The sequence below is a fragment of the Dendrobates tinctorius genome, unplaced genomic scaffold (assembly GCF_039654945.1).
Source record: "Dendrobates tinctorius isolate UK_male_01 unplaced genomic scaffold, ASM3965494v1 ptg000070l, whole genome shotgun sequence".
Taxonomy (NCBI): domain Eukaryota; kingdom Metazoa; phylum Chordata; class Amphibia; order Anura; family Dendrobatidae; genus Dendrobates; species Dendrobates tinctorius.
In genome coordinates this window covers 15,588,927-15,600,101 of record NW_027361738.1, presented here as the reverse complement: position 1 = coordinate 15,600,101, position 11,175 = coordinate 15,588,927, and positions in this window count along the sequence as shown.

Sequence of the window (11,175 nt, the reverse complement as noted above, 5' to 3'; positions counted from 1 at the left end):
ACTGCTATCAGTATGTGGTCGAAAACTACTGTTTAGTCCCACTGCAGGGCTCAGAATGGAAGAAGCACGATTTAAGCTGCAATAGATTGTGAACACTTTGCCACATTTCAATAGCCAATGAGGTGCCCAAACAGAAATCTCCCACAAGTGACCTCATTTTGGAAACTAACCAACTGAAGTATTTTATCTAGGGATTGGATGAGCATTCTGAATCCACAGGTGCTTCACAATATTTTATAAGATTGGGCCGAGAAAATGAAAAATTTAATTTTTTCTACTACAATGCTTCTTCAGCTTCAAATTTTTAATTCTCACAAGAATAATAGGAGAAAGTAGACCCCACAATGTGCTATGCAATTTCTACATTATGTGGCAATACACCATATGTGGTTGTACAGTAATGTTTGGTCACAGGGCAGGAGACATTGCAAAGGATGGTCACCATTTGACTTTTGGAAAGCAGATTTTGTTTGAATAGATTGTGGGCTCCATACATTGAAGTTTCATATCAGCAAAAAATTCCCACAATTGACAACATTTTGGAGACTACACCCTTCAAGGAGTTTATCTAAATGTGTATGAGTATCTTGAACCCACAAGAGCGTCATAGAATTTCAGAACATTTGGCCATGGCCATGGAAGGGCAATAGTTGAAAATGGACCCAATAATTTGTTACACAATTTTTCTTGAATGTGGTGAAAACTTTTATGTAATTGGAAACTACAGTTTAGCCACATGGCAGAGCTCAATCCTCAAGTAAGGACCACTATTTAACTTTTGGAATGCAGATTTTAATGGACGCTTGAGGAAGGCATTTGCAAAACTTTTAAAGTGAGCGAGAATCAGAAAAAAAACCACATTGACCCCATTTTGCAAATTGATATACAAGCGATTGACTAATTCAGTCACACAAGAGCTTTAAAAAGAAGCGTAGAGTGGATGTTGCATAGTGAAAATTGCAGGTATGCCAACTTAGTGCCCAATACATTGTGCCAAGCTTGCGCTTCTAGAGACATGTACTCTGAAAATTGTTAAAGGGGTTGTCCATTACTCGGACAACCCCTTCTGAACCTCTATGTTTCCCCCCAGTAAAATAATAACACCTATATTCACCTCCGCTGCTGGTGGTATTCCAGCAGTATCGGCACTGTCTCTCCAGGGGCCGTGTGAAGCAATCCCTGAGATCAGATCGCACTAGCCTTTCTGTCTCCTCCTTTACACAAATCAAGACATCTTGAAGAAGTGAGATCTGCCTCTCTCTAACTTCCTCCGGATGTCTATTATGTCCATATGACAGTGAAGACACTGCTGATTGACAGTATCGTGTGACATAACAATGTCATGCAAGCCCAGGGAGATCTGACGTCAACACAGCTGGAATGGTGCCAGTAATGGGAGTTTGTTTAAGTTTTGTTATTTTACTGTGGGGAAACATAGGGATTCTGAAGAGGTTGTCCGAGCAGTGGACAACCCTTTTAAGTAAGTTCTTCTTGCTACACTATTTAAAAACTTGTGGAAAGTAACTGCCGTTTAGGCACACGGGGGGAGGGGGGCTCAGGAAGGAGTGAGGGGACATTTTGATTTGGGAACTCAAATTTTGCTGGTTTGGATTTGGGTTCCATGTTGCTTATCCAAAACCTTTGAGCTAACAGTAATCCCAGGTTCAGACAGACATATTTCATGGTCTGTATTTGGACTGCAATACTAAGACTGACAACAAAAGGCTTTAGCCGAACTTACAACCTCATATTTGTCCATGATGCTGTAAGATCGGCACGGGAGACCTGCGGTCAGTCGGAGCAATGCAATCCGTGACTGTGAAATACGCCTGAATTAACTAAGCCTAACGTGGAAACCCACAATTTTTCCATTGACAAATGATGTTGGGCTTGTTATTTGTGTGTTTGTGCAATGAGTTGAAGGTTCTATTGGTACTGTGACAAATCGCACAGGGGAAGGGGGTGTAGACTTCACTCTCTTCAGGGAAGGTGAGAGAAGGACCCAGCAGGGATCGGCTCTCTGGCGCCACCACTTGCCCCAGGTCAGTCAGGGAACTGCACCAAGGGCAAATAGTCGCCGGAAAGGCTTTCCTTATAGGTACGAGTTAATGAGATGCTCCCAGTGAGGGGGGATATGTTAGCATGGGTAGTCAGGAGCCAGAATCTCCAGGAGTGGACCCTCTGGACCGTGGCACCGAGGGGCCCTGGGCGAGCTGCCAGGTGGAACCGACCCCTATACAGGGACCGTTAGGAGCAGGCCCAGGGGTTCAAGTACCACGGTAGCCGGTACCGAGAGGGGCGGCTCAGGATAGACTGGAGTGGGAAAGTGTAGACTGTAAGGGTGGAAAGTGGAGAGATGGCTGGAGCGGAACACAGGAGACAGGACTGGAGTAGGACTGTAGGAGAGTGGATAGCTGGATGGAACAGGAACACCGGAGGCAGGACTGGAGTAGGACAGAACCAGATCACAGGAACAGGACTGGAGTAGGACTGTAGGAGTGTGGATAGCTGGATGAAACAGAAACACCAGAGGCAGGACTGGAGTAGGATGGAACAGGAACACAGGAACTGGACTGGAGTAGGACTGTAGGAGTGTGGATAGTTGAGTGGAGCAGGAACACCGGAGGCAGGGTTGGAGTAGGCTGGAACAGGAACACAGGAACAGGGCAGGAGACGGAGGAAACAGGAACACTGGAGCAGGACTGAGAATACTGCAGGGAACACGGAAGACAGATTGCGAGGCTGCTGCAGGAAACACCGTGGACAGCATCGAGAGGCTGCAGAGAGCAGGAAGAACAGGAGGAAGCAGGGCCCAGTGAGCAAGGTAACACGACGATCATAGGCCGCGGCCTATGGCGCATGTGTATTGCATGCAGAGATGGCGTCGGCCGCGAGCCTGTCACAGGTGACCGCCGTGGCCGTCGGGTGGTGAGAGGCTGCGGCGTGGGAGCGGAGGCCGGGTGAGTATATCGGAGCGGTGTAACAGGATATATCACCAGTCCAGGCTGTGGATATATATAAACCTCTCGGCCGTCAATGCCAGAGTTCCTCACTAAACCAGTACAGTTTGCTGTCACCAGTTCCTCATTTGAAATAAGCCCCGTTCGATCGCAGGCTTATATCAGGTCAGAAACCAACCCAGGTAGCGTATAATAACCAATGGAGCGTGCGGACTCATACATCAGGATAAAAGAGCAGCCCAAGATTAATTTCATATTTAATTGCCGAAAGACGCACTAGAAATATACAGGCATATATTTACTGTACAATATACAGGTATACAGTCAAGAGTGTAGTACAAGGATAGGGTATAGATAGGTTGCAATTACCGTGTTATGTAGCTTGTGACCACAGGGAGGCGCTGATGGATCACAGGTCCAAATCTTAGTTACGGGCTTTCCTGGCTGCGTCTGGAAATGGAACCTCCTGCTCAGAATGAGGAGCTTTCTCTTATCTCCTAGGCTGTTCCCTCCCACACTCTGTGCCCACCTCTGGGCTGGGCTGCCTTCTTCCTCCCATATATGAGAGTATGATTTTCCAGGCAGAACCGTGGATGGCCCATAACCTTCCGCCTGTAGCTTCAAATGGGTTGGCGGTGCCCCCACTGGGTTCCACTGGATTTGATCTGTGCAGGGAGACCAAATATGCCTACCATATGTAATCCCTGGTAGCTATGCTTCATAACTCCATAATGCGAAGTGCTACAGGTGGCTGGTGGGCACGGGCATGTTGGGGAAGGAATGCCGATTCCGAGAATGTGCTCGGCTGGGCTCAGAGATATTGCATTCTGTTATTATGGGCCCTTTTCTAGATTCCATATCTCAGAGCTTGCTGTGACCTGTACTGCTTGAGTTAGGGTCCCGTTACACTAAACGACGCACAAGCGATCCTGACAATGATACGACCTGGTTAGGATCGCTGGTGCGTTGCTGCATGATCGCTGGTGAGCTGTCAAACAGGCAGACTCACCAGCGATCAGGACCTGCGAGGATGCTGGTAACCAGGGTAAATAGCGAGTAACTAAGCAATCGCGGCACTTAGTTACCCGCAGTTTACCTTGGATACCAGCTCCCAGCGCGAGCACGACTGGCATCCAGGGTACACAGTGGGTAACTAAGGCTAGTTTCACACTAGCATTTCTGCCGTCTGCGCACAGCCGCCGATATGCCCTGCACCCTGCCGTGTCCCCTCCTGACATCACCGCTTATTATCGCATATGGCCGCATGCGATCTGCGCACCCTATCTTTAATATAGGGTGCGCAGACCATGCGCTGACCGTGCGCTAGTAGGATTTTTGAGTGCGCTGCGCACTTTTGTAGGTGCGCCGGTGTGCGCCGAACGCAGCATGTTGCATTTTGACGCACTCGGCGCACCTTCAAAAGTGCGCAGCGCACTCAAAAATCCTACCAGCGCGTGGTCAGCGCACGGTCTGCGCACCCTATATTAAAGATAGGGTGCGCAGATCGCATGCAGCCATGTGCGATAATAGGCGGTGATGTCAGGAGAGGGCGCGGCAGGGGGCAGGGCTTATCAGCGGCCGTGTGCAGACGGCAGAAATGCTAGTGTGAAACTAGCCTTAGGGACGCGTGCGCTTAGTTACCCGCTATTTACCTTGGATATCAGCTCCCAGCGTCTGCTTACAGCGCTGGGAGCTCGCTGATCGTTGGTCTCCCGCTACCACACGCTGCGATGCATGCTGGCCAGCGGGAGACCAACGGTCAAAAAATGGCCCAGGACATTCCTGCACAATCAGCGATATCCGGCGGGGGGACCGGTCGCTGATGCGTGCCACACACAGCGAGATCACTGATGTGTCACAAATCGGTGACACATCAGCGATTTCGTTAGCGATCTCGCTTAGTGTGAAGTACCCCTTAGACAAGGGAATCCAGTTTATCTGTGCCTGCAGGAGAGTTCACACCCCTGTGCTAATTGCTAGTCACCGAGCATCAATATAATTAAAGGAAAACAATGATCCTGTGGAATCCCAAGGGTGGGGGGCACATTTTAGGAGTGGAGTGAGATGTCCTGAACCTGTAATCCAAAATGGAGTCTCCCTCATCCCTCACAGGTACATTTTGAGATACACATTTTTTAATCGTTTTTGATTCAGATTTTTTTTATTTAAAATGAATAAAAAGCAGAAATTCACAAATTGTTTTCATTTGTTTTGTTTTTTACGCCATTAGCCTTGCAGTATAATTCATAAGACAGTATTTTTCTTCATGTCAGTACGGTTACAGCATTACCAGATTTATATAGGTTTTATGATCTTCTACTTTTGGAAATTCTAATTTTTTAAATGATTAGTTTTAGCATCACCAAATTCACAGAGCTGGGTTTGTTTTTTTAACAGAGCAGTATGGTTTTTGGTAATACTGGGTGGCTGCCGTTATCGCTCTGCAAAAATTGTCACCCAGTCTTCATTGGCTTTTGAAAGATATATGTTACAAGAGCAGAAGCATAACTCAACCTATGACAAATATCATGAACTGTAGGCGTGTTCCCGTAAATCAGATATTGTACATATAATATAACACAAATATAGTATATTATTACAATAGTATACATCTTATTGCTCTGGAACAACACTAAGGGATTTTTGTCTCTTTGGAGTGAAGTGTTTATTACTTTAGTTGCTATGCTGGCAGGACATATTTCTAGACATAATGGCATGCATAATGCAACACAGTGTTTGTGGGAAGATATTGGCAATACAAACATTTTCCTCCTGCTTAGCAAGTATACAAATGGTAAAAGGAAATGATCAGTGAGAGTATTTAACCAGGCAATAGTCACATGTTTCACAGAGAAGAACTATAACATGACAACCAAGTTCTGTATGAAGTTTGTATGTTCTCACCTTGTTCCTGTAGTTTTCCTCCATGTAACTCTAGCTTCTTCCACACTCCAAATTCAAACTAATATGTTAATTGACTTCCTATGAAGTTAGCCGTGGTATAGTATGTGTTTTTAAAAGGTCACTGTAGTAATAGTAATTCAATTTATCTTACTGTGTAACTATCTACACTTATCTTCCTTCTTCTTTTCACCTCTTTGCACTGAACTCTGACAGATAAAACCTGTCTTGGTCACACCAAAACAGAATGCCAGCATAATGTACTATCAGATCACAGAAGCATATTAAGAATTATAGAAAAGGAGAGAGAAGGGCACAAACAGATAGAGAGAAATAGACAGGTCGTGCTGCAGCTTTCCCTAGAAATAGATTTAAGCTACATTTCTCAGCATTTTTGTATGATGTTCTCCCTGTTGTTGCTGCTGCTTCTGGACATCTGCTACTGAAAACAACATAAACTTCTTATAATGAAAGAAAACACTACACCATAGCACTTCCACATACATGAGACAACAAACACAATGTCTGAATAAAGTAATAATAAGTATAAGGAAGTAAGCTATCCAATAAATATCCAATATTTTTCGGACTATAAGACAGTTTTTTCTCCAAAAATGTCGAGGAAAATGGGGTGTGCATCTTATAGTCTGGATGTACCGGCTCAGGCTGTGGTGGGGAGGTGGGGGAGTGGCAGTGGCGGAGCAGCGGGTCATAGGAGGCAGGAGCAGGCGCTGTGGCTATCTCCTGTGCCCGCTGCTGATAAAGAGAAATGAATATTCCCTGCATTCCATCCCCATGGGTGTGGAGGGCAATGCATATTCATTTCTCTTTAGCATCCTGGTATGATTGGCTTCCATCCCAGTCCTGGTATGCATGAGAAAACATTAAAAAAAAACATTACACTTACTTTCCTGGCGCTCCCATGCAGCGTCCTGCTTTGTTTCTAATCATTTCCTTTATGATTATTAGTAGCACATGGCAGGGACATAGAGAGATGTGGAGAGAGGTGAATACTCACTGCTCTGCGCGCACACAGTCCCGGCATGCAGAGCACTGAGTATTTCTGCAGCTTCCCTTCAGTTTGCAAGCAGCGCATGACGTCCCTGTCATGCGCTGCTTACAAGCATAAAGCAGTTGCTGGCAACGGAGCAGGACGCTGCAAGGGAGCACCAGGAAGGTAAGTGTAATGGTTTGTTCTTTTAATGTTTCCTGATGGGGCCATGCATACCAGGATGGGTTGGGGGCTAGTCATACCAGAATAAGGATGGGGCCCTGCATATCAGGGTAGGGATGGGGCCATGCATACCAGGACAAGATGGAGACCCTGCTTACCAGGATAAGGATGGGGCCCCGCATACCAGGATAGGGATGAGGAGCCATGCATACTAGGACAAGATGGGGACTCTGCATACCAGGATAGGGATGAGGGCAATCATTGCTGCCAGGATAAGGATGAATGGGACCACTTCTACCAGGCTAGAGATAAGGGGGCAATGCCTACCAGGCTAGGGATGAGGAGACATACATACCAGGATGGAGATGGGAGCCATGCACAACAGGATAGGGATGAGGGGGCCATGCATACCAGGATAGGGATGAGGTGGCCATGTGTATCAGAATGGGGATGAGGGGACCATATTTACCAGTATAGGGGATATTAAGTATTTTTTGCTTCAACTTCTTTTTCCCTAATTTCCTCCTCTAAAACCTAGGTGTGTCTTATGGTCCAGTACATCTTATAGTCCGAAAAATATGGTACATATTTGTTAAACATGAAATATAATAAATCCACTTTAAAAAAAATGCCCCTTCTGAGGTACACAGATATAGCCAGAATAATTAAATACTATTAGTTAGACAAATATAGATACTCCAAGTAAGTGAAATGAAGCATATGACCAAACTGGATACACATGTATTACCCCAAAAGAGTACTAGTCCACTTCATATAACTGAATGCATACATGCAGTATGTGAATACATATGATCATACTAGGAAGGAATAAATACCTGTAAATACAAATAAAATGTCTCTGTGCAGGAAAGATCTGGCTCTGTGTCCCACCACCCCCAATGAGCATTTTGCCTTACATGTTCGGGGGGCATGTCCTTATAGTATTTCAATAAATTTATTGAATAAATATTTATCTATTTTATTTATCAGATAGCTTACTTCGTTATTATCCTGGGGTTTACTTTACTCCCAGACTTTGCGTTTGCTGTTACATAGCTATAAGAGCAGGAATCCCTCATGTCTCTACATGCTGTCTATGGGAGCCATCATAGCAGCTCTACCCTTTCCATTCACTAGCTCAGAGACAACTGAAAATTAGACATAGAGCGTGTAGAGTGGAAAAGTCGGAATGTACAGGATACAAATCAAATAATGGTGGAAAACAAAGTACTCACAAATGACAGCCTATTATGAGAAATCACATGAAAGGACAGGTACATTTTAAGATATGAAAATGACTTTATTGTTCAGAATATTGGAAGTATTTTTTCTTCCTAAACTGTATGAAGTGTGTGGTCTTTCAGTGTTGCCCTTGTGACCATGTGGACAACATTATCTTCTCCTCCAGCTGCTCTGTGATCTGCTAGTGGCAACAGTGGCAGCGCTGCCAAGAGACAACATGGTGCTATGTGTAGTTCCCTATATTATACTAATAAATATAATTCTTGTTCTTAAACCCTGTGTTAGGTTTTTAATTTTCCGTCCTTCAATTCTGTATCTGTGATTAGATATATCCTCCTTATGTACCCTCTCCTGACTGCAAAACCCCCAAAATATAAAAAAATATGGGTCAGATTTATCAAACCTGCCCTACAAAAATCTGTCTGTTTTGCCCATAACAACCAATCACAGAGAAGGTTTAATTTTCCCACAGCTGTTTAAAAACATGAATGCTGAGTAGTGATAAGCGAGTGTGCTTGTTACTCGAGTTTTCCAAGCAAGCTCGGGTGTTCTCCGAGTATCTTAGGTGTGCTCGTAGATTATGTTTGTGTCTCCGCAGCTGCAGGATTTGCGGTTGCTGGACAACCTGAACACATGCAGGGATTGACTGTTTGTTATGGAATCCCCACATGTATTCAGGCTGTCTAGCATGCTCGGTAAACTCGAGTAACGAACACACTCGCTCATCACTAAAGCTGAGCTTTGATTGGTTGCTGTCACGGTCACACGTGTCTCTGGACGCAGCGAGTACCGCAAGGCGAACCCATGACACGCGTGACCCTGGATACACCGCCTCCAGTAGGGCGAATTTAAATAATAAAACGTGCAGCTGGATACTCCGCCTCCAATTGGCGAATTTAGGTAATGCACGTTATATATACAGTAGCCTGGAAACCCCTCCTCCAGTATGGCGAATTTAAATAATAAAGGGGAAACCTGGGTAACAATAGCAATGGTGGGCCCTGCGATAGGGAATAGGGACGTGGAGACCTCCTGTACTCCCATGAGCCAGTGTCCCTGCACTCCTAACGTTCCCTATGCCGGTTCCGCACCGGGCGACACACACGTACCTCAAACCCTGACTCGCCCTGCACCTAAACCCTCACTAGGGAATTGGTCGGTGCGGAAACTAATCCCACCACTGCACTAAACACACATGAGGAAAGATGACAAAACAGGGGAAACACCACTTAGCTTTGCTCTGTTGCATATGCTCCTAGCAACAGAGCCCACCACCTGCGTGCATCTTCTCCACCCGGATCCATCACCATAACCGTATCCATCACCATAGTGCAGCCTTGGAGCAGAGTCCACCACCAGTTGCAGCTGCCCAGTAAACAGAGTCCCAAAGATGAGTCCAGCTTCTGCCAAAAAGTCCAGCATGCTTGAGTCCAACTTATCTGCCAAAAAGTCCAGCATGCTTGAGTCCAACTTATCTGCCAAAAAGTCCAGCATGCTTGAGTCCAGTTTTCAGCAACCAAGTCCAGCATGCTGAGTGCAACTCTCACCATAGTCGCCACTCCACCAAGCCATGCAAGCACTTCCAGCCGACACCATAAACTGCGACTCCACCACGCTATGCCAGCCCTTCTTCCAGACACCATTGTTGAACTCCACCAATCCATGCCAGCACTCCCTGCAGACTCCATAGCTGACTCAACCCCTCTGGCTGGGCTGCCCAGGACTCTCATTCAGCTCCTTCATCAACCAGGCTTGCTTCCCAAATGACGAACTATCAATCTCGCCAACCATCATCAAACACACCTGAAACTAAGTTATAGCGTCTCACACCTGATTTGTAATACGTGCACATTAAAACTAAAGTGTAATACCACTCACCACCACCGGGGCAACTTAGAACAAACGACACCACGTGTAATAATTATAATGGCCACCGGGGGCAATCAACCCACTTTGGCACCAAGCCAAAGGAGAAAAAGTTCACTTTGTCCATTTACTTGTCAGATCCACCTTAGATCATGACAGTTGCTGTGGACAAGAAACACAGTTTCTCTTGTTGACAGTATAAACCACCAATGGAACAGACCAAAAGACCAGAAAAACATTAAGAAAAGCTTTATTGAAACAATTATAATATACAGGCATCTATCACAATAAACATTGCCTCTTGTCTTTTCTTTTGGGATTTTACTTCTGCCTCTTGCCTTTTCCTTTGGGTCTCTATCTCTGTGTCCTTCCTAGCAAAGGAACTTCTAACTCTAGCAAGGATTTCCAGCAGCTTGTCAGAAAATGTTGACTTCTCAGACTGATGATGATCTGAAAGATCGAAAAGTGATTTTTGTCGACGTCGTATGATGTGACCTGACTTCTTGGAGGTGTGCGATGCAGAGTTTTGCATTATCCTGGGCATCTTGCACTAATGCATTCTTTTCTTGGACAAGAGTCCCTCTTTCAGCTAGCTCTGCTGTGGCATCATACATGTCACAGTTAATCAGAAATGTAATGTGCTTGGCAGACAGTCTTTGGTAGAGAACATAAGCAGCAGATAAACAATACAATGTGGTGGTTAAATCTGCTGCGTCACTGTTACAGCGCGGAAGAGCTGCGAAATAGTGATCAACTCTGCCCCATAAATCATCTAGGTTGTCACTGAACTCATCTCTAGTTGTCTCAAAGTTCTCTCTGACCTTTGGTATTGGCTTGGCTATACGTTTGGGACTTAAGCCATGTTCTGCAGTAAGCATGGACTATTCTCGTGGTGCATCTGTGGGAATCAGGAACATGATGTGCTTCCCTCACAGTGGGATCCATGGAGCTTTTTGTGGACATTCTTTAGCTAAGATGGTGGACGGTTATAGACTTGCTAGCAGACAATGCATATGCACACAGACACTATAG